Source organism: Aegilops tauschii, chromosome 4 (assembly GCF_002575655.3).
Source record: "Aegilops tauschii subsp. strangulata cultivar AL8/78 chromosome 4, Aet v6.0, whole genome shotgun sequence".
In the NCBI taxonomy this organism is placed as follows: domain Eukaryota; kingdom Viridiplantae; phylum Streptophyta; class Magnoliopsida; order Poales; family Poaceae; genus Aegilops; species Aegilops tauschii.
This window is the reverse complement of record NC_053038.3, coordinates 235,490,271-235,515,865: the sequence shown is the minus strand read 5'-3', so window position 1 is coordinate 235,515,865 and position 25,595 is coordinate 235,490,271.

Sequence of the window (25,595 nt, the reverse complement as noted above, 5' to 3'; positions counted from 1 at the left end):
GCATATTGTGAGGATTGTCATTATCATTGAACTTAATTAGAGAATTTACCTCTACCACCTTAGGCGTTGATGGTGTATTAAATCCATGTATTTCTTCAATAGGAGGTAAATTTGTAACATCCTCAGCTTTAATACCTTTTTCCTTCATGGATTTCTTTGCCTCTTGCATATCTTCAGGACTGAGATATAATATACCCCTCTTCTTCAGAGTGGGTTAAGCCGGTGGTTCAGGAATAGTCCAATCATCATAATTTTTCAATATGTTATTCAATAATTCTTCAGCTTGTCCAACAGTTTGTTCCCTGAAAACACAACCAGCACAACTATCTAGGAAGTCCCTAGAAGCATCAGTTAGTCCATTATAGAAGATATCAAGTATTTCATTTTTCTAAAGAGGATAATCAGGAAAAGCATTAAGTAACCGGCAAAGCCTCCCCCAAGCTTGTGGGAGACTCTCTTCTTTAATTTGCACAAACTTAAATATTTCCTGTAAGGCAGCTTATTTCTTATGAGCAGGAAAATATTTTTCAGAGAAGTACTAAATCATGTCCTGGGGACTAAGCACACAACCAAGAGCAAGAGTATTGTACCAACCTTTAGCATTACCCTTTAATGAGAAAGGAAATAATTTGAGAATAAAGTAATAGCGAGTTTTCTCATCATGTGTAAAATGGGTGGCTATATCATTCAACTTAGTAAGATGTTCCACAATAGTTTCAGTTTCATAACCATGGAAAGGATTAGATTCAACCAAAGTACTTAACTCTGGGTCGACAGAGAATTCATAATCCTTGTCATCAATAAAGATTGGTGAGGTAGCAAACTTAGGATCACATTTCATTCTAGCATTCAGAGATTTTTCTTTATACTTGTGTAGTAATTTCTCTAGATCATCTCTATCATTGCAAGCAACAATATCTCTAGTTGTTTATTCACTCATAACATAACCTTCCAGTACCTTAGGCAATTCATATCTAGGAAGGCTAGTTCTAGCAGGAGTTTCTGGAGTTTCTGTTTCAAGCTCATCATTAGATTCAACAACATCATGTTGTATTACTCTAGCAAGTTGTTCATTAAAAAAATCACCTAGTGGGGCATCATCATTATCAAGCAAGGTACTTGCATCATCATAAGCATCATTCATAGTAGAAGTAGCATCATCAATAACTTGCGACATATTAGAATTGATAGCATGTGGTGATGTTGCAAGTTTATTCATAACAGAAGGTGAATCTAAAGCAGAACTGGATGGCAGTTCCTTACCTCCCCTCGTCTTTGAGGGATAAATCTTATTCTTTCGATCCTTTAGATTCTTCATAGTGATAAATTGATAATTATTCCAAGTGACTCAACAAATATAGATATGCTCCCCGGTAACAGCGCCAGAAAAAGGTCTTGATAACCCACAAGTATAGGGGATCGCAACAGTTTTTGAGGGTAGAGTATTCAACCCAAATTTATAGATTCGACACAATGGGAGCCAAAGAATATTTGAAGGTATTAGAAGCTGAGTTGACAATTCAACCACACCTGGAGATTACTTATCTGCAACAAAGTGATCAGTAGCAAAGTAATTTGATAGTTTTGATAGTAGTGACATCAGCAATAGTAACTGTAACAGTGATGATAGCAGTAGTAACTTAGCAGAAACAATATAGATTAAATTCGTAGGCATTGGATCGATGACTTGTTGGATGATATTCATCATGTGAAAGTTATAACCTAGGGCGATACGACACTAGCTCCAGTTCATCGATATAATGTAGGCATGTATTCCATAAATAGTCATACGTGCTTTGTTAAAAGAACTTGCATGACATCTTTTGTCCTACCCTCCCGTGGCAGCGGGGTCCATATTGGAAACTAAGGGATATTAAGGCCTCCTTTTAATAGAGAACCGGAACAAAGCATTAACACATAGTGAATACATGAACTCCTCAAACTACGTTAATCACCGGAAGAAGTCCCGGTTATTGTCACTCCGGGGTTACTGGATCATAACACATAGTAGGTGACTATAACCTGCAAGATCGGATCTAGCACATGGATATAATGATGAATTCATAAACGGTTCAGATCTGAGTTCATGGCACCCGGGTCCAAAGTGGCAAGCATTAAGCATAGCAAAGTCATAGCAACATCAATCTAAGAACATAGTGGATACCAGGGATCAAGCCCTAACAAAACTAACTCGATTACATGATGAATCTCATCGAACTCCCCACCGACCAGCAAGCCTACGAAGGAATTACTCACTCCCGGTGGGGAGCATCATGGAACTGGCGATGGAGATGGGTTGGTGATGACAAAGAACGAAGATCCCCCTCTCCGGAGCCCCAAACGGACTCCAGATCTGCCCTCCCGAAGAAGAACAGGGCTTGGCGGCGGCTCCGTCTCGTGGATCGCGATAATTCTTTCTCCCTGATTTTTCCTCCGAAAAAAGAAATTTATAGCGTCGGTTTCAAGGTCAGTGGGGCCACCAGGTGTGTACAACCCACCTGGGCATGCCAGGAGAGGGGGACGCACCCTGATGGGTTGTGCCCACCCAGGGGCCCGTCTCCAGTAGGTCTTGGCTCCAAAAACTCTTATTTATTATATAAAAATTCCTCGTGAAGTTTCGTTCCATTCTGAGAACTTTTATTTCTTCACAAAAACAACACCATGGTAGTTCTGCTAAAAACAGCGTTAGTCCGGGGTTAGTTTCATTCAAATCATGCAAATTAGTCCAAAACAAGAGGAAAAGCGTGAGAAAAAGTAAATATGTTGGAGACGTATCAAGCAGCAGGCCGCACATGCTCACCAGGCTGCACCTGCTCACCAGCTGCCACCTCATGACCACTTGCCCGACCTTCTGGGGCAGCCGCCTCAGGAGCGTTGGGTCGCACCAGCTCTCCAGCGTTTCCCTCAAGAGCACTCGCCAGAACTTCAGGAGCGGCTACCTCGGGAGCACCTGACGACACCCGCTCACAAGCGGTCGCCCCAGCGGTACCTGGTGGCACTCGCCCCCCTACATCCACATCCGGGGCGCGCGCCGCAGGGTCGATGAGCAAAGGAGCCATGAAGACGGGATTCTCGCGAGGCCCTTCAAGGCCCCCCGAGCGTAGCCCCCACTCATCAAAGAGGGGTATCTGCTTCACGAAGTCGACTTTGTTTGAGCAGTGCCACAAGAGGCAGCCGTCCTCCAGGAGCGCGGCCGGCGCTGGGTCGCCCGTCAAGAGCACAAGAATCACGCGCAGCGTCTTGGAATGGAGAAAAGGCACCTGGAGCCTTAAGGAGACCTTGGGGCCGGTGAAGGTCCACATTGGGCGAGAATGGCGCTGGAGCGGGGCGATGCGCCGCCGGACGAACTCCTTCACCACCATCGGCGCCATCACTCGGACCTTCTTCAACTTGGCCAGCCTAGACCAGACATGGGCAAGCTGACGGTCGACAAGCTTCACGTGCCCCCAGCCGGAGCAGGGTGCCGCCGGCGCTCGCGGAAGCAGGAGCAGGGGGCTGAGCGTGCGGCGTCCACGTACACCCATTGCTTCTGGAATCCCTCACATCCGGGTGGAGCGTGAAGTCGATGCGCGAGCCAGCTGTTGCCGCCACGGCCTGCAACGCTAGGCATCCCGAGCGCTGGCGGTCGTCGACCTGGTGGAGCGAGAAGAAATGGCGAATCAGGGCGATAGATGGGGCAATGCCCACCATACCCTCGCACAGGAAGTCAAAGGCGGCAAGGAGGATGATGGACTAGGGGTCCAGATGCAGCGCATGGATCTGGTAATGCGAGATTATGGCATTGAAGAAATCAGAGAAAGGGGGGACCAGGCCAGCCAGGAGAGCATGAAGATGGATGGGGATCTCGGTGGCCTCCATGTCAATCATGGTCCGGGCAGCAGGCCAGACCGTCGTGACCTTCCACTCATTGGAATCGGCGGCCAGGGCCAGCCGGACCTTGTCCAAGCCCTCGTGATTGATCACCGTCGACCGTTCAAGAGCGGGCTCCAAGACCGGCCGGGATTCGGCGGGAGCATAGGACTTTCTCTTCTTCTTGACCTCGGGGCCATGGCGGAAAGGAAGGGTTGGCACCAGTGCCAAATAGGGGAGAGAGGTTGCGAGTTTGAAGGAAAGATGAGGAGCCAAGGGCGAGCATGATAAGCAATGAAGGCAGAGCTGTGCTAGCAACGGGCGGCTGCCAAGCCTGGCAGATATCAAGGATGCGTGCAGAAGTGGGGGAGCCCATGTCCCGTCAAGCGCCACGCGTCAACTGAGGCCACAGGTGGTTGGGGCCCGCGGCGCTTCGCCCTTGACCCTTGGCTTCACCTCGAAGCCATGTTCGAGCGCGCCTTGGGCCTGGGGGCTACTGTCGGCATTCTGGGAACGGGGGTACCCAGACTTGCCTGCCTGCGGCCCATGGCGTGGCTCCATAGACGGCCTGGTACGGCCCACCTTCAGCATCGACAACTGAAGACCCTTGCGAGGGGCCAAGCCACGTGAGGCGAAGGACACCGAGACCTCCAGAAGGAGCAGCCTCCTCAGGCTGGCTCCTGAGGAGCGGAGATTTCTATGTAAGCCTCACCTAGCGAGGTTCGGATGACATGAGCCATGATGACCATGGCCAGGCGGGCGCCAGCGGGCATAGTGCAACAGTTTCCTCTGTGATGCTAAAGAGGCAAGCGCAGGCGCGAAGTCCCGAGGAATCAGCCAAAGGTTTCCATTCCCATGCAACAAGACCAAGACCGCCAGGACGGAGGTCATCACCCGACGTCACGACTAGAGACTTTGCAGGCAAGACTACCTTTTGTCAGGATAAGATGTACTAGTTGTCTCTCTTCGAATTTGGCCGTTGTGGGATCCCTTCCCGCCTCCATTTGGGAAGAGGACCAAGGCCACTATAAGTAGAGTGGCACCACCACCGTAGAGGGGGATCGGATCCATTCCATCCTTACACCCACTAGCTCACTCGAGCACAAGAACGCATATCCTCCTGAGGTTGTTCTCCCACTGTACCAGTTCATCCTCAGCTCCTTGAGGCCAATCCACCACAAAGCAGGAGTAGGGTTTGACACCGCAAGGTGGCCCGAACCTGGGTAAACTGTTGTGTCCCATTTCCTTCCTGTCCATTGAGCTAGGCCGTGAGATTGGAGAGTAGGCAGACTGGGGCAGGTTGAGTTCTTCGCACACACCCCAGAGTTCGAATCTATCAAGGGTCTGCGGAGCCTGAAATCCGGCAAATACATCAAAAATGGTTCAGATTTTAGTTGCGTGTGCGATGCGAGGCATACGGTTCAGTTCAATGAACTGTGCGATGAGGCAGAACAAAATAAACGGGCATCCTGATGAAGGTGTGTGCGATATACGACATACAATTCACTCAGATGAACTGTTTGCGTCGAGCCAAGAGAACAGAAAAGGTTCAACTGAACAAGATGCGTGTGATACGCGACAAATAGGTCTGTAATTAGAAATGTGTGGGAAGACCGATAATAACACAGACGATTCCTATTAACAAGCTGTGTGTGTTGTGAGCAAACAATTGCTAGTATACACTTGTCCGTGATTGACGAAATCATCACCGATAGGTTCCATTGTTTATTCCATATGCAATGTGATTTTCTCTGTCTATCGAGCATCAACATATATACTTAAAAACATAGATTTGCATAACCAAGTTAAACATACAATTACACAAGTTACTACACACATAACATTTCCACACACCAAAGTAAGCAATTACATGCATACCAAACTAGGAGAAACAAGAATCAAATCATCTACTTGTTGCGACAATGCTTGCCATTGCTCTGCTTCCGGCTGGATCCCTGGCCATTTTGGGGAAGGAGGCACTTCCTCATGTCAACGATCTGCCTGTACATCTCGTAGCTCGTGTATGCATCCTTGGCTGCGTACACGATGTGAGCTTTGTCGAGTTTCTCCATCTAGGCCGAGTGCCAGGCATGCTTGTGCTTGTTGCAGGAATCGTTCTTGTCTCTATAGTAGGGATCGATCATGGCCTCGGCGAGGTGAACCAGTGAGTCCTTCTCATGCTCGTTGTTGCCCCAGATCTTGTATTGGCCCTGGATGTCAACAATATTCTGGCAGGTGATGCTCGAATTCTTGAGCACCTTTACTTTGTTAGTGATATCCACTGTAGCAAACATGTAGTGGGGGTTGTTGACAAACCAGGCGAAACGCTCGCAAGGCCTTGTGGCCAGGCAGTAGTGGTAGATGAGGACGTGATTCCGCATGCACATCTGGGTCACTGCGACCTTGGGACAAGACCCGGCACGAGCGCGGGTGTACTCGATGTCGAACCCGACTACTTTGTAGTTCTCCTCAGCAAGCTACAACTCCATGATGTGGATGGAGTGCTCCACCCAGACCGGGTTGTTGGTGTACACCATCGAGAGCTCCGTGAACCTTCTGTGGGTGTCCACCACGACATGCATGGTGAACTGTTGCTCATAGTCGGCAGCCGCTCGGAGCGCCATTAGAGCCGCGCGGGATACCCTCTAAGAGGTTGTCTCGGTGGGTATGCTTCTTACAATGGTGGGGCGCGATTCAAAGGTTGAAGAGACACAAGGGTTAAATGGCCGCTGTAATAAATGGGGGCCGGCCGGCCTGTAATCGTCGCGTCTTGTCACCACGTTCATACTGGAGGATTCGAGTGCACGCTTGACAACAGCACACCGCACGCGTTTCGTTTGACCACGCGTGGGCTCGAAGAGGCGCCAAATATATCATCGGTGAGCCTGTTCCCACGCTACCGTGTAGTTTACCACGCAAGCTTCTCGCCCAACTAGTTTGGTCGCGCGTCGGCTAGAAGAGGGACAAATCATGGGCATTTATTGGCAAAAAGCTTTGTAAAAACGAAGTGTCTGGAATGACTTCAGTCATAAGTTTACCCATGGGTGATGAGGTCAAAGTTACACAGAAGGGTGATGATGGACACTCAAGTGCGATAATTAATTCTGCACTCTACAGGGCACACGGTTGAAGAAACCAACTGTGTGCAATAATGTTGAAGATCACAGTCGAGTTAGCTATACAGATCGTGTGCTATGAGATGGACAAGGTAAACAGATTCGAGAATGGTTAATAAAATCTAAGCCCATTGCATATTAAGGTCAAAATAGTGCTACCAATATACGAGTATGATACGATGCCATTTCAACAATTGTACCACAAAAGCTCGAAATATTACAAGGTTCAAGTCCTAGAGTTATTTGGCTCAAATTCGAAGGTTACAAGGTTCCAAATGATATTAGAAATGAAATTCAGCTCATCAGCTGCAAACGCTCGCGCTGATCCGTTGAACATGGATATCAGAGAGGTTCAAACTAATATTACCACTTGTAAGTCTGGTTTCGAAACCTCATAATTTTTGCAAAGGGGTCTGCCACTGAGAAGTCATGTATGGGGTTGACACGATGACTTCCGATTACTCTATCATCTGAAGTTCCAAAATGAAATTTAGCATTTTCGGAGCCTATTCCATTCTGCCGCAGCCGACGACGCTGATCAACAAACCATTCATTTTTATGAAATAAATGTAGGGCAAACCTCATTACCTTCAGCACCCTTGCTCTGACAACAAAGAACCTGGCGAATATAATCTCTGGTAAGGTCCCTCGGCAGGAGTTCAAAGTAATTTCTTAGAGATGTAGATCTAGGTAGTTGATGTGATTGTTTTATTGTATCACATTATCCACCACCGGGCCTAATCTTTTCTGCAAAAGAACAAAACGTGTTAGTGCCTACATGCAGTTTTGAACACTACTACAGGCCTATTTGGTTTGCAGGATTTGTAAAATGCACCAACATGCCATCTTCGATCTGACATGATTAACATGGGCATTTGATTACAATCTAGAAAAATGTAGCCTTCTCCACAAGAGGTTGGAGTGGATGAAAAGTTCCCTAAGAAAACTAGTACAAATGAATCCAAAGGAGAAATGCTTATCGATTGTAACCATATGGATCAAGCAACCAATATGGGGGGGCATGTATGTATTGAAATCCTCCAAATAATACTTCAAAAATCGTAGTAAATTCTCATTGTAAACTTGGAAAAAGGTATCAAAAATTGAACTCCCTTATGGTTAACATTTAATAGGAAAGGAACATCACCTCGATATATAGCTTCTCCAGGCACGGAAAGCATCTCAGGAAACTGACAACTTGCTCCAGGTTGGGGCCGATTAATTCTTGTGCCAAGATCTTCACTGTGCGCAGTTTCGCGGGCAAGCTTGTCGGAATCATTTTCAGGATGACAGACGAACATACATTTTGAAAATTAGAAATAATGTTATTTTATAGAAGGAGAGGTAGAAGGCGGCTGTTGTACCTGAACGGATGTGGATTCAATAACAAGTTCGGAGTATTTGTCAGATGAGTAGCCCACCACTGTCAATTTCGGTGCAGAAATGACATTGATTCTTGTTGGACCTTCTTGATCAACTACAAGTAATCTCTCAAGTGAAGGTGTGTCCTCAGTGACCATACCGTGGTACACATCTTGTGATGTCTTCTTGCGGCACCAGCAACACACATAAATAGTCTGGAGAGTCATGGAGGTGATGTGGAAGCTACTCAACCCATTGATCACCTGAAGACGAAGGTACTCGAGTGCAGTACAGCAGGGAGTAGGCGCTCCATGTCACCATTTGGGAGGCAGACGGCGATGAGCTCGAGGTGCTTCAGTCATGGTAGAATAAGAGCGGGCGCGTCATTAAGGGGGGGTGGCAGTTCCTGAACTTGGCGACGCGCAGCGTGGGTGCGAGGCGGAGCACAGACATTGGCAGCGAGCGCATATGCCCATCATCAAAAGTGAGCTCCTCGAGCTGATCTAGGGCGGGGGATCAGAACTAGTCGTCAAGATTGGCTCGGTCCTTGCCGTTGGAAAGGAACTTGCCCATGCTAAGCCCTCTGGTTGGGCCAGGGTGACTACCGAGGATGTTGGAGAGTGCATCCAAGCTTTTGCGCTAGCCATTGCAGAGCTCGTGGATGTCGATGACATCAAGAGGGGTGGAGTTCCATAGGGGCGCCATCGCCGGGAAAGGATGGTTGTCCCTGCCCTGTATTTGATTGGGAAGAGGGATATGATGACAGTCAACATATCACCGGGAGGCTGCTGATGAAGTCTAGGCCTGCTGGAGTTGCTTGCGGTTCTTGCTCGACCCGCCTCCGCTTGTTGGCAGCCCTGTTCTCCACCTCCGGAGTCTCCTTGTCAGCGGCACTTTCTGATAGAAGTGGGAGTACAGGGAATATTTAGTTAAAACAGGGCAATATAAAAGTGTATTGGTAACTAGAAGTTAGTAGGTAGGAATAGAGTAAGAAAATGGAATAACAATTGGTTGCTTAAATACTACACAATTCATTTGATATTGCTGGGTAAGCCAACATGCAGATACTTGAAAAGAACACTTACTTCAAACAAAGTCTAGACAGATGATATCGTCGAGGAAGTTAGCATATATCCCATGACCAGACTCTTTTATGTGCAGTGCAGTTTTAGTGCCAGCTTTCAGTACATAAAACTTAGAAATTTCTTTCCAAAGTCAAGTGCGAATATAGGACTCTACGTTCATCAAGTCTTACAGTAGCAACGATTGTAAATCCATGGTTTGTGTTCAGTATGACGTCCCTGCAGTCTTGATTTATGTAAAGGGAAAGATTGTACAGATTCTGTTGCATAGCAAGGGACGTGCTGTAGAAAATGGTAGGATTGTTAAACCAAATATGGTATCATGCAAATATGGGCCCAAATTGAAAGAACTATACATCAATTGAAATCGAAGGAAAAAAATCTATAAAAACAGATAGGGTAAACATGATGTCATGGAAATATGAGAGTAATCGAGAGAACAATACATCAATATTTTGCCTAATACAGAAAGAAGAGGAAAAAAATCCCCTTTGGCGTATATGGTGCATGTGGCACCTTTTATCCAAATGTAGCAATATTATATTATCCAAAAGTAGGCCATGCCAACCGATATAGGGTGAGATTGAACATACTGCGCGCATGCTCAAGTCAACTGGTACGGTGAGATGGAACTCCATGAATGTCTGGCGAAGGCCGCAAAGTCCTAGTGTGTCTGCGCACTGTACACTCTATGAATGAAAGAAAACCCTCTTTTGGGGATGGTGAGGGCTTTCTTTTTTTTCTTTTTTGAATTGCGTGGTGAGGGTTTTCTATCCCACAAAGTGTTTTGGAGGCAACGGTTTGCTAGAGCCAACCGTGTGTGATTAACGTAACAGGGAAAATGAATGTCATTGCACACGGTTCCAATTTTGGGGACCGTGTGTGATTGACGTACTACCTCCGTCCTGGTTTATTGGTCCCCTTTGTAATTTGTACCAAATTTTGACCAAATATTTAACTAATAAATGTTTATGCATGTCACTAAAAATTATACCATTGAACACTATGTTCAAATACGCATCTAATGGCATAATTTTTGCTGACCTGCACTAACATTTTGTCAGTTAAATCTTTGGTCAAAATTTAACACAAATTACAAAGGGGACCAATAAACCAGGACGGAGGTACATTCCATCAATCGAACTGATTGCATCCATATCCCACATTTAGACATAAGTAAACATGGATTAAACATACTCAGGCGTAGATAATAAGCGCACACAAGCATAGTTCAACCACAACTACATAGTTCAACCATCATTAAGCATACTCAAGCGTACATAGTTCGATCCCACATCTCATCTCATCTGCCGGCATGATCCCGAAGCTTCTCCAGGTACTCGGCGTACGCGGCATGTGCCACCCTACGAGAATATTCTGCTTGAAGGAGCTAACGACTCGTCCTCTTGCATGAGCCAGAACACTTTTTTTTGACTATGTACTGTGAAGCAATAGCTCCACAGTCTTTTATTTAAAATTAAAAGAATAGAGGTCCACCTATATACAAACTAGAAAGGCAGAAAAGAAACTTACCTACTTACCTATGCTACAAAATACAACAATCTATGGAAGATTATTAACCCAAGCTAAGAAAGCAGGTTTAACACTCTCCCTCACTCTACGGTACAACAAGTTGATATCATCTACAAATTTACCCCTCCACTTTCATACACGTCATGAAGCTTTTGGTTGCAAAATGGGCATCGATAGCCACTGTCCCAGGTCCAAATACGCATGTTATGCATTCTTGCATAAATCTCCCTCGGGATTTGCCTCTTGTACCTCCTATGGCCATCTTGATCTTTGCTGTCCACATCGTCAGACAACACCTATACAAATAGTAAAATAAAAACTGTGGCATCAAGTTAATGTTTACAAATAATCTCTAGCGAACATTTGGCAGTTGCCAAAATTGGCATCAAATCAATATTTACATGTCGTGAAGTAGGATTAGGAATTTATGGCTATTTTTTAAACATATCCAGAGATTCTGGTTTGATTTTTAAGAATAATCGTCTATGTACAAACCAATCTTGAAGAAAATAATGGCACAAACATATATGTAGGTCATTCAAAATCAATTGTCAAATCCTGGCTATGAATTATTAGCACGAACACTAACCCTAGTCAGATTACTTGTAGAAATCATTTGCACAGATGAAACAACTAATCACTTATCACTCTTGTACCATCCAAACAATCAATACACTACACGGATCTAACGAAACTTACTCAGATTTCATGGATTGGGAGAACATAACCATAGGATTTCTATTCCAAAAAGGGGGAGGCAGGAGTAACCTGAGAAACCCTAGGATCTATTTGACACATAAATGGGTATAGATGACTAACTGGTAGTCCCTCGTCGTCGGAGTCATCGCCGGAGTGGTCGTCGGAGTCGTCGCCCGAGTCGTCACCGGAGTCAGTGTGGACCTCCACCTCTGGTTGTGGAAGCACGACGCCGTCGACGATGTCAGGGTGCAGCAATACCTCACCGGCGATGACGGCAACCTCTATCTCCATCTCCATGCCATGCTCCGGTGCTTCAGCAGCCTCGGCTACGCCACTCCCTCTGATGGGGCTCTTCGGTGCCATCCTTATACACTGACGGGTTTGAGGACTGAGAGCAGCATCGAGGATGCAAGCGGAGAGAGTGGATTGTGTGTGTGGCGAGGATGGGGGGTGCGACCGCTCGGGCGCGCCATTAATATGGAGTAGTGGGAGAGAGGCGGATGGCGGTCGAACCGCTGGCTCACCTCCCGGTGAGCCTGCACACCAGACTGCTAGCATGCCTACCTTTGTTTCACAAAGTTACTCACATGCCTCCCAATGACAATGCGTAGCGAGCATGCCTCCCGTCAATTCACACACTTACACGCACGCCTCCCGGTCTGCCTGTGCGGCAGACTACTCGCATGCGTCCCATCAACTCACGCCTGCTCACACGACACACGGGCCCCGTGGCGGCATGTATATTCTTTTTCTATTTGGATGATTAATGCTGCCGCTTTATTGCTTTACCGAATCATGGCACGTTTGGTTTAACGCTCATGGTTCGAATAAATAATCCGTTTGAGGTATTGGTTCCCAATTATTAATAATATCCCGTTTGTAAGAAGATAAAGATTACATGAAAACTGGTCTCAAATTTGACAAAAAAAGTACAATGCCACTTTGTATTGGTGTCCATATGACAACACGATAAGTTTCATGAATTTCAAATAAGTTTTGGATGTACTAGAATTTAAAAATCAAGATTCTCAATGTTTGAAATTTCTTGCACGGGAGTAAACATGCACCCAGTGGGACACATGTGTTTTTGCAATCCATTTAGGTGCACTATCACGTGTGCATGTAGCTAAAATTTGATTTTTGCACATTATACCCCTAGAAAATCAATCAATGTACTAAAACATCTTAATGATCTATGTTTTTTTTTCAAAATTAAAATGTCCCTCCTTTGGTTACATATGTTCACTGCGGGATAATTTAACATGCATCGTAGTTGCGGTGGATTCGGTGTGTGTGTGTGTGTGCGTCTAGGGGCTGGGGGTGGGTGGCAGTACACTATGAGTCGTGAGCCACCGTGTGGGTTGGCCGTTTTGTGAGGCAGGTGCCACATCAGAGTCATGAATTCATTATTTGAAACATTACACAACCCTTTCATACATACATGTTTTGGCCACATGCAGTCGATGGTTGTCCTACACGACACACGATACTCACGTGTGACGCTTTTTGTGGGCCCTCGAGGTCATCGTCCATCACTTTGACCGACAACCAGCAGAGAGGTTAATTTGACCATCAAGGTCGAATCTTTTTGTTTGTGTTATGGTGGGAGTATATAGTACGTGTCGAAGAGGTGCGAGCGGACTAGCATATATACTATACGTACGCGTCCGTGAACAAGTACACCTCACTTAGTGTCGGGACTTTTCGGTCTCCGAGGCACGTGCCACATCAAAGTTGTGAAATTGGCTATTCAAACATCACACAACACCTCTTTGGGCCACATGCATGCAGGCGGTGGTTATCCTAGGACACTCACGTGTGACGCTTCCATCTTTGGGCCCGCGAGGCTATTGTCGATGCATGCATCACTTTGACCTACATTGGGAGAGGTTAATTAATTTCACCATCAAGGAGGATTCTTTTCAGGTTGTATTATGGTAGGAGCATATAGTATGCGTCGAAGAGGGGGAAGGGGACCATCATATGTAGTACGCTTCATGAACCTCGCTCTCTGTGGGGACTTTACGGATTTCGAGGCATGTGCCGCATCAAAGTTGTGCATTTTGGGTATTCAACATATGTTTGGCCCACATGCAAAGCGATGGTGGTTGTCCTCTTGCACCCACTTAAGCGGATATCAGTAATATTAATGCTTTCGATCTATGGGCCCGCTTGGTCCATCACTACTTTCCGTGATAGCGAGAGAGGTTAATTTGACTTAGGAGTGGATTATTATTTTTGTTTTGTAATACGGTATATATATAGGTCATGCTCTGGGATAACATGATACATTTTGAGCACAGACATGCATGTGTACGCATGAATCCCTCCCATCGAGTCGAAGTGGCTAGTACCATGACACGTCATGCACCGATCTCGTTCTGTGTGGGGACTGTACAATTTTCGACGCACATTCCACATCAATGTTTTGAAATGGTATTCAAACATGCATGCACGCATCACCTCCATACATATGTGTGTAGTGATTGTCTTCGAACCGTACACTCCCTCACGTGGTTATGGAGACAACCCTATATATTCATGGGCCCACGTGGACATCCATGATCACCTTGGCCGACAACAAGATAGGTTACCATGGCGGATTCTTCCTTTGGTTCGTGTTATCATAGTATAGGTCATGGTGAGATTCAGACCTAATTAAGTTTGAGTGCATACTATGCACGCATGCATGCATGAATCCCCGTCATGGGCTGGAAGTGTGGTCTAACATACATATGCATCGTCAACTAACCCTTGCTCAATGTGGGGAATTATGGTTCGAAAGCATGGTGCCACATCAAAGTTGTTCCATTGTGTATTCAAACACACCTCTCCATACATATGTTTGGGCCACACGCAGGCAGTGGTTGGCTTTGGGGACTAGCTACTTGCGTGATTATTGGCGAGATAGCCCATCTCCGGGGTTGGCTGGACGGCCATCACTTTGACCAACAACAAGAGAGAGGTTGTACGACCAAGGTGGATTATTCTTGGTCCGTTTTACGATCCATCTTGGTGAGCTGCCCTCTCTGGCCCGCCGACTGAAAGTGTGTGAATGGGGGGGCTGCTACTTCGCACTTTGCTAGGTGAACCTCCGTGGGGGCATGCATTCATAGCGTAGGATCCCCTTCCTGCCGACACAAGGGGGGCAAGCAATACCATGCGCTTTGCGATATAGGTGCCACCTCGAGTTGCATTTGGTATTTGAACATCAAACCACCCTTTTCATACATATATTTGGTCCACATGCAAGTCTGTTCGTGTTCTGACCCTCTCCTGCATCATTTTTCGCCAAATTTATGAACATTAGACAAGTCAAATGACGCAACAGACACGGTTCACTCACACTAACCGTGTGCCACACCGGTGCCCCCGTCACGCGTATCCGCACAACACATTGGGATCCACGAGGCTTCCCCTCTCAAAAATATCTACCAGCCTACAGGTTTTTTCTGTTTGATAACACACGTTTATTATGTTTCAACCGTGTGTGATGTTTGTTGTTCCAGCTCCCGCCTGCATGCCTAAAAAATATCTGCCGCCTCGAGGGTTTTTCTTTTTCATAACACATGGTTGTTATTTCCGGACCATGTGCGATCCACCATCATCCAAATTTTCAATAGCCCCGGCATTTCACTCTCGTGTTTGACTCCCGCGTAGTAAAATTTTCAGTGGCCGCATCATTTCCTCAGACACACGCCCCCCCTCCACACACACACACCAAAACCTCCTCGGGCGCGCGCGCACACACACACACCCTTCCCTCCACTACAAAAAAAAGACACTTCCGTGATGTTACGTGTTTGTCACAGTAGGTCACGTTTTCTGTCATGCATGTACATCCATGACAATTTTATGACAGAATCAAGATAGTCATACATGTGCTGTCGTAGAAGTGTTCCATGACATTACCAAAATTATCATCACGGAAGTGTCCACTTCCATGACGATAAATCGCGCGTCATAGAAGTGCTTTCGTCAAGGGTGACCGACACGTGGCATCGACCGTAACGGCTCACCGTTAAGCTATCGGGTCCGGTTTTGGATCCGATAACCCGTTAACAGCGGGGACCAATGGGGATTTTCCACGTGTAAAATTCTCATTGGCCACAGGAAACATGTGTTGGCTCAACGTTCGGACAGATGTCATCCACTCATTGGACAGGAGGCACCTATGATACGTTGACACGTGGCATGGCCCAACAGAGGCCCATTCCGGCAAAAAGGCCAGCCCAGCTAAAGGCCCACCATGTTTTTTCAGACACTAGTGGGCTGGCCTGTTAACAGCCTGCCATGTTTTCGGTCAAATTGAGGCCCATACCAGATCAGGCCCGTTGACAGCCTGTCGCGTTTCGGGCCAAATTACGGCCCATATCGGATCAGTCCTGTTAATAGGCCACTGTTCTTTTGGGCCCATACTAAGACAGGTTTGTATTTCAGGCTGTTAAATGCCCGTTTACCAGTTCGGCCCGATAATAGTTTCGGCCTATTAGCGGCCCATGGTACATCTGGGACGTTGTTGGCCTGGTTTAACTTTAGGCCATTTGACGACCCATCCAGAAACTGGGCTATTTCTTGTTTGAAGTAACTTTAGGCCTCTTAACGGCCCGTAGTCTTCATGGATAAATTTCAGCACAACTGGCCTATCGGTCTGTTAATGGCCCGTGTAACAGTTGGGCCTAATTACAGCCCGCATTGAATCCGGCCTGCTTACAGCCCATCTGATAATGGCCCATGACACTTTTAGGCCTATGGCCCGCGTAGATACTGGCCTGCTTAAAGCCCATAATTTTATTGGGCCAAACAGGCCCGAGATATATTTTGCCCTATTGACTTCTCGTCCTATTTGGGCCAAACATGGGCCTTAGGCAATTTCGGCCTGTATTGGCCCATGATTTTTTTCCCTCAACGCTAGCCCAATCTAGGTTTTAGCCAATTAAAATCCCATGGTATTCTCTGGCCCAGCTGGACAGAACTTTACCCGGCCTGTTAAAGGCGGGAAACAACTATAGGTTTAGACCTGCTAATGGCCCAAGATAATAAAGGGCAACCAGACATCAGATTACATAAACTGGGCAGGTCGCCACCAGTGGGAGTTAACAGGCGGACAAAATAATAGACAGAACCGACAGCACTTCAACACAGTTCAAGAAAGGTTAGCCCGGCCCAGGAGCTGCAGCGCAAGCAGCTTAGCAACCTGACGAGACTGCGCTTCTTTGGCGCTCAGGTCCACCAACTTAAGCTACATAGCATCAATAAATGTCTTGTACTTACGGTTAATCTTGCATAGAGATTGGAGTTCCAGTCGTATTTGAGCGGAAGCATGTATTTCTGCTTGAATTTCAGACTGAAGAAGTCGAACAAATTTAGGCGGCGACTTCATCGAGCTTGTTTCATTGAGTAAGATTGACACTACATCAAGCTGTGACTTCGTGATTGTATCCCTACCTTCAATATGTGTTGCCTTCTCCTCTGGAATATGTGTTAGAGGGACAAACAATGCGTTCGTCTCACTATCATTGTGGCAGTTCTTCCTAACAGCAGTGTTGTCATCCTGAAAGAGAAACACGTAGGTAGATAACAGGTTTTGCACGTATAAGCATCAGTGCTGTCAATTCATCTAATTTCTTTGTTAGAAATAAAGAGACACAGTTTAAAATAGCATTAACATAATAGGCATGGTTCATAGTTAAGACGGCAGGAAATGGCATTGTGCAGGAGCGGCCAGCTTCACCAGACCACTGGATTACAGATCAAGAACACAAGCATAGATGTAGTTCTAAACAACATATAATCATGAAAGGTGAGTGCACTGTCAATTTATACCATTTCAGATTGGTAAATAAAGAGACACAATTTAAATAACATTAATATAATATGGCATTGTTCATAGTTGAGACATAGCAGGATATGACATTGTGTTGTTGTTGGTAGTCTCACCACACAACTGGATTACAAATCAAGAACACAAGCATACACATAGTGCTAAAGAAGATAACTTTCTATGTTTAGTTTAATTTACATGGTACGAATAAGGAACTAGATTGTACAACTAAGGACTGAAATTAAGAAGGACAAACTTATGTTTACGTACTTCTACTTTATAAACTTTGAACAAGCAATTCGATGGAGACGACAAAAATAAACAGCATTTGCACTCATAGCTATCCAAATATAAACAACAAAGTTTGAAGGCTCGAGGCGGACAAACTTACATTAGTAGTGAAGACAGGCTCTATAAAGGCCTTGTCCATATTGATGGGGGGCAATTCAAGAAGTTTACCGCACACTCTTCTTCAAGAGTATTGCCTTTATTCTACATTTTGTCAAGAGTAAATATAGATGTGAAAATATAGGAACAAATGGCGATTATTTAACTTAAGATGCCGAGTACAAATGTAAATACAACATACAGGCAGAAGGCACTGACAAGAGCAATGCGGAGTTAACTTCTTCAGTAACATTGGTTTTATTCAATATTTTGGCAAGAGTAAATGTAGATCAGATGTGTAGAAAAATGGAGGACAAGGGAAAATAAGCTGCAAAGTGTACATGAAGAACTAGCTGACAAATATAAGTACAGTGATGAAGGACGACAAATACTTACAAGAACAATGCAGAACAAAATTTCTTCATAGGCATTGGGTTTATTCTACATTAATTTAAGCATTAATATAGATCTGATAATTTGGAGCGAGCAGTGGATAAGCAAGCTATAATGCACAATGATGTCACATAATCCACCAGGTATGAATGTAAGGACAGCGATATGACAATAGGTACTCACAAGAGCAAAGCAGCGACCAGCATAGTTGCGATATCCTAGGTTTTGCGGCGCTCGTTCGATCGCCAATATACATCGGGTGCTATGTGATTTCTCTGGTAGCACCACATTTTTCAAGGACTTTGCTTGTACTCCTTTAGGTTCTGCAATCACGCTCTTCCTTTTGGATGTCTGAAGCACAAGAACATCATTTGAATGGAAAAACATGGTATGACGATAAATGGAATAGGTGTTGATAATGGATGGGCATGGCATCTTCACATATATCATGAGTAATCTAAGCAGATGGCGGTGCAACGAAGCAAAAGAAATGCAAGACGCCTTATGCAAGATATGTGCAACCAATAAAACCTTGCCTAATTAGAACATGCACCTCATTGGGTGAACAGGATAGGCCATCTGCTTTTGCCTCCTTGAGCTCAAAATAGTCATTAGGATCATATTCTGAATACGAATCTATAGGTCGGGAGCATGTGGGATTCATTGCATCCACAATGGACCTCAATCCCTTGATGCCAAGTTTGTTACCCATTGAACTGTTCCGCAATATTCTTCTGATGTGCGCATTCTTATATTCATTGTGATTACGTACAATATCTGTAAAGCGTGAAAACACAAATAGTAGTGAGATTATCTTTGTAATGCAGAGGATATTGTAATATAATAGAGGCTCCCTGTAAACCCTTGTGTGCTATCACTGGATTCTGATGAGAGCCCATGTGTGCTGTAATATGGTGAGTAGATTAATATAATCTGGCACAACTACACACAAAAATAAGCTCCCTGTTGGGGGCCCCAGATGTAAGGATAGTAGGTAGACGATAGGTTCATAATATACCGTATATAAAGTTTATTGCCAAACCATGATAACGAGAGCGCAGAGCCAGTAGGCAGATCATAGTGTAGATAATAGGGAACTGGCTGGAAAACATAGGGTTTTGCCGCTACTAATATGCAGCCTATCGATCACCTACAAGCCAGCTCTATTCATGTGAAGGCGCACAACTGTTACTATCAGTTTAGTCTATCAAAGACCGCGCGGCTCACACCATTTCCGGGGTATTATGGCAGACCAACTCGAAGTGGGAAATCATTTAGCAAAACCGGCCCAATAGAGGTATCGACTGTAGATGTCCCTGCTCCCCTTCCTGACAAGGAACATACTGTGCTTACTAAAGAAGAACAGAAGAGGAACATGTTAAAGAACAGAAGAGGAAGCATATTCTGCATGTCTACATGCAAGTCGCGTGACTTTTGTCATTTGGGTCAGTCGACCATTTCAGGCTGTTGGATGAAGATACTACGTCTCCTAACCCTTCTTCTTCCTCGTCTCTAATTCTTCCCATACAGAACACCGCATGGGCCGCCGGCCGAACCACCAGCCCCCACCACCTGTGTTCCTCCGCCACCCCACCCCCACCCCTGCCCCACCCGCGTCAAGTTTTCTTCGTTTGGCGAGGCCCCACCACCGCCCCCACAACCACCGTCCCCACCCGAGCCCCTTCCTTCGCACTGGTGAACTCCGGCGAGCTCTCAAAAATCGACTGGCCCAATTTTGAAATTTAGTCTACTGTCATTTAACTAGTGTGGTATATAGAAGGGAAAACCATAAGCATTGCGAGTATAGTGTTGAGCATGCCATGGGGATCTGAAGGTGCAAACTGGACAAAGGCAACTTCGCAACCAATGTTTGCTTTCAACTAGCAAGTAAGTGATGGACAAGAAATCAGAGTAAAGTAGTGGCGATCTATTTTCTTGCTGCGAGAAATAAGTTGAGCAGATATGAAAGAGCACCGCCTCTGGTGCGGCGCTGTGTATGCATCTACTGAGAATTTGACGGTGTTGCGGTAGCGATGGCTGTCGGCGGCGTGGAAGCAGATCTAGGAGGGTAGATGGTGGCGGCAGGGCGCGGTGGACGAGACGGTCATAGGAGCAGCGCCGGCAAGGTGGACGACGGCGGGGATGAATCGAGAGGACGGGATGCAAGGATCCTGGTCCGAAGCAGTGGATGAGAGAGGTCGATCTCTTATAATGGCCGACGGCGTCGGGGTATCAGCTCCGGCATGGTGGAGGAGGACGGCGGTGGATGGGGTGGCGGACGGAGGAGGCTGGGGTGGAGAGGGTGTTTTGGCGCCCACGGGGTATGAATGGGGAAATGGAGGGAGAGAGGAAGGGGGAACCATGTCTTCAGGGCGTGCTTGTCTCAAATGCGAGGAAATTTACAAACTTAGCCCCCGTTTAAAATTTCCTACATCATAGCAATATTAGTCGGTTGGGGATAGGACGGTAATCTCGCATACACCAAATATTTGCCGACGAGAGTTTGTTTTTGGCGCCCACCGTTTATGAATCGGGGAGGGAGTCGATTTCGGCCGAGGATACACTATGTTTTGGCGCCCGCCATGTATGAATCCGGATGAGAGGCAGTTATGTCACGTTTGAGTGAAATTACAAACCTACCCCTATCGAAACCTATAGAAACCGAGGCGATAGGCTTTGCGTATGAGGGATAGGCAGTAATTTCCATCTCGCGGATTTTCATTTCAGGCGGTTACTGCAACTTTCCCCGCTTCGTTCATACTTTTGCAGAGCAAGAGTGCACATTTACCGTGCCAACTCAATTCGAATACAGTTTGTATTCTATTTTTGGTCGGGCAGGATCCATTTGCGATTGGAATAAAATTCTGTATACATCATTTTTTATATATGCTTTCAAAAGCACAACACCCTTTATACATAAATATGGTTTACAAATGGCATGATCTCAGATTCATAAGGATGTATCCATCTTAATTTGGATTTCCAAATATTTGAAACCACTTTATGTTGATATCCAATGTATGCATTCCTCGCTAACTGTCTCCAATTAATGTGTGTTTCATGCCGGTTTTTTACTTCTCAAACATGTATAATGTGTTTCACACACGCAACATATAGTGTAATCCCGTTTAGACATTAATTGCATATAAATAATGCATTGTCTCTAATTAAAGAATCTATGGATCACTAATATTGATAAACTATATAACATTACACATGTCCCCAAATTCAAATGAATATGCATGTTTCATACACCAATTTGCGTTATGATATTATCGATGTCGTGAACTCCAGTCTAAATATTTGAATCCCCTTTAATCCAGAGATTCATCTCATATAGCTATCACTCATGCTTATATACGAGTATATCTCTAGACCTATACGTGTTCATCGTCTCTCGGGTATCTCTCGTGCTACCTGTATGTCGACAATGATCTTTTATCTTCGCAACACACTGACATTACTCTCTCCCTCGACCTTCATCACTCTATCTCTCTCTCTAAGTATATCTCGCTCCCTGCTATGTGTCTCTAACTATGATTCTCCATGTGAAATCTCTTTCTCTCACACAAACACAAACTTCATCTCCGGGGGTCTCATTTCTCTCTACTATTCCCCTGTGTGCCACTCGCACAACCCCTCTCACGCAGAGATGTCTTTCGCTCCTTAGATATGAGAAGCTACGACTCTTCCTCTTAAATATCTCTTTCTCACACACAAACACAAACTCTGTCTCCCAGGGTCCCATATCTCTCCACCATTCTCTTGTATGTCGCTCACCCACACTCTCTCTCCCTAGAGATATCTTGCGCTCCCTCATATGTCTCTCTAGCTATCACTCTCGTTGTGAAATATCTTTCTCTCTCACAGACACAAAACTCCGTCTCTCGGGATATCATTTCTCTCTGATATTTGTTTGTATGTGACTCACATGCACACTCTCTCTATCTCTCTCACACCCACACACACATAACTCAGCCTTATGATCCACTCGACCCCTATCTCTAACACACTAGCTAGCATCTTTATCTTTCTATTTATCTGTTTCTCCATCAACCTTCTTTCTCGCGCTCACTCTTGCTTTCTATCACGCACACTATATATGTTTCTCTCTACATGCAGTCAAGTGCCCTCTTTTTATCTTTCTCTCACACACATAACTTCACCCTATGAACCACCCGGCGGTCATCTCCAACACTCAAACTAGCCGATGTCCCTCTATCTAGCATCTCTATCTCTGTATCTATCTGTAGTTTCTCCGTCACCATTTCTTTCTCGCACGCACTCTTGCTTCCTATCACCCACACTATATATGTCTCTGCATACATGCATTTATAGGTTGATCGCTTTTGCACAATCGTTGTGTCTCGCTCCCTTTGCTCGCCATAGATGCATGCTCCAGCCCACGCCACTATCTCTTAAAGACAAAAACACATGCTCAATTATCGAGCATTCTTCCCTGCACTCTCACATGCATGCATATTGTCACACCGATCTCTCCCATATCGTTGATCTTATGACTTATGTCTCCTTTCTTTTATCTCGATCATGCTCGCGCGCACACACGCACATCCCACGTATACATGTATACCTCTCGCACATGCACATTCAAGGTCTCCTATGTCTCCATATATAGTTAATTACCCTCAACCCTAATGCCACATCGAATCGTTCTCTTCTTATGTGCACATAACTTCCGCCTGGATGGGTAAAACACACACTCACACTTAACAATCTCCTTCTAGCTACCCCCCTCTCTCACTCTTCCCCTATATCCCCGAAACCAATATGACCATCCCTTTGTTTAATTCCCACCTACATGCACCATCGATATATAGTAGTCTTCCTCGGTGTCTCTCGAAAAAACACGTTCTCTCGATGTCGACTCCTCTCACGCGCACACGCCTTCTCTTCCCTCTCTGTGGGCCTTTTCTCTCTCGCACCCCCTCTTTGGTGGCCCTTGTAATACACTATGATGAAGCCATGCACACTTAAATTATTTCCGCCACCGAGGACCCCCACGTAACACACACACACGCACCCCCCCACACACACACTAAGACTCCATCTCACACAGACATGCTCTAGGCGGAGCATTTGTTCCTACCACCCTTCGCCCAACCTTACCTGTATGATAAGCAATCACCTTAATTTACTTGTATAACATGGACTAATTCCACTTTACTTTAGTAGTTAGCAAACTTATCATCTCTACTCTTATAGAAAAACGAGTTGGTGATGATGGTGTGCCTGCCATCTTGTAATATACACCGTCCGATCTATATCTGATGGATAGAAAGAAAACTATGACAATTTTACAAAAGATACCCGCACCTCTCTCCACATTTACAAACAAGGCATTGCCTCGTTCATCGTCCTTATCTCTCCCAACCTCATTGCTGAGCAATTAAAAAAGGAAGTCTCTGGAACAATATAGCATGGTGGCCGCTCCCACCTGCCGGCACCGTCCATCCCCATGCCTCCGCCCAGTCCGACCACCAGTCACCACCACGCTCCACTCCCCCTCACCTTATCTCTCATCTTTCATTTTTTCGATGAAATTGTCGAGATACCAGTTTTCCGATAAAATTCTCGAGATATCATTAGTTTTTACACATGGGATTACTCCTGCATGGGTCAATCACAACAAGTGTTTTGTAAAAAATGCATATTGATGTTCCATGCAATGCACGAGCATCTTGCTAGTAATTATATAATGCAAATCACGAGTAGGAAGCGACATTTTTTTACACAACCACGTTAGCATGGCCACGTAAATCACTAGCTAAAGTGTAATACCATTATACTTATATACCAATGCAAAAGGTCGGGTACATGTCCGAAGACTAGAGTCGCACACACGCACTCTATCTCCCAGAATCTCTCACACACACCAGTTACATGACGCCCACTTAAGTAGACACGTATGTTAAAATTTGTGATGGTGTGCATTTATTTAAGTCGGATGGTGAACCCAAACAGTAGCTGCATTCATTCCCCTCCCGCTGCCTCTTCTCTGGTTGCCGTAGACCGGTAGCCATGGCCAGCCGAAGGTAACGACATACGCCGTATTCCCGCCGGAGCGGCGCTTTAATCTGGAAATTTTAGTGGTCATGCATGCATTTTTTCTGCTAGCACTCCTATATAAGGGTTGACCGGTCGCTTCCCGCGGATGTGCGCGGGCGGGGGAAGAGGAAGGAGAAGGGAAGCGGGATGTGGAGTAACGTTTTTTGACCACATTTTCTTAGGAAATTGAGTGCAATAATTGAGTAGTTTTGCAAACTACCAGTACTACACCTGAAACGGATCAAAACCAATACCACCACCACGCCCGCGTCTGACCGCCCTGGCCGACACAACCCCCTCCCTTGCCGGCGCGCGCTTCCCGCGTGAAATGTTCAGCGTCGCCCTGGAACGTCAGTGCCGCATTAATGCCCGGCCAGAGCGGAGGCGACCTATCACTGGCGCCGGCTTTGAAGCAGCGCGACGGCTGAGAGAGCGCCGCTTCCCGGTGCATGCGAGTGCTCCGCATCGAGGCTGGCCATAGTTTGGATGAGTCTCCATCATGGGGAGCCACACTAACTGCGATGATATGGACTCCCGTTGCCCACAATTATGGATCGTTCCATCTATGAAGAACACGTGGGACTGTAACTACGAGACGAACATGTACCTAGGAGTGGACGTACGAACCTGAGTAATGTACCGCAGTAAGTGAAGTAGAAAGGAACAAATAGTATGAACATGCGTGGCATATAGGCATTTTTCTCTTACTACCACTAAATGTTGTACGTGCAATGCCCGGTGATGTTATGGAGTACGTGCCTAAGTACTCTACTACTACTATATTAATTGGAGGCACATATTAGGTTTTATATTTGTTTACGTGTATGCCCCGAGACCTTCCAAATAGACGTGTCTTTCTCTCCGGGTCGCACTTTGTATCGTTCATACCACTAGTACAGTAGTACTACTATGTGTGGTCTCCGACCCAGAAGTGGAGACGCTCTACCATGTTGTTCATGTCCCACTCCTTTCGCTGACGTGTGAGACATCCAACACGTGCCGTGTTTGGCACTCCTTCGTCGTAAGAGTTGAAACGCTAGCATTCATCAGAAATAAAAAGTAAATATAAATCACCAGTGATACTATACCACGCGGTTTCCTTGCTCCTCGATATCGGAAAGAATACTTCCGTTCGCCGACATGTGGGACGTCGACCATCCTGGTCCACTTGCCATGCCTGCAGAACTCCAAGGGAGAGTCACCCCGGTCGTCACGCTACCGTAATTACTAATGAGCCGTCAAATCACAAGCCCAACCTTTCGCACTGTGAGTTGCTCGGACGAA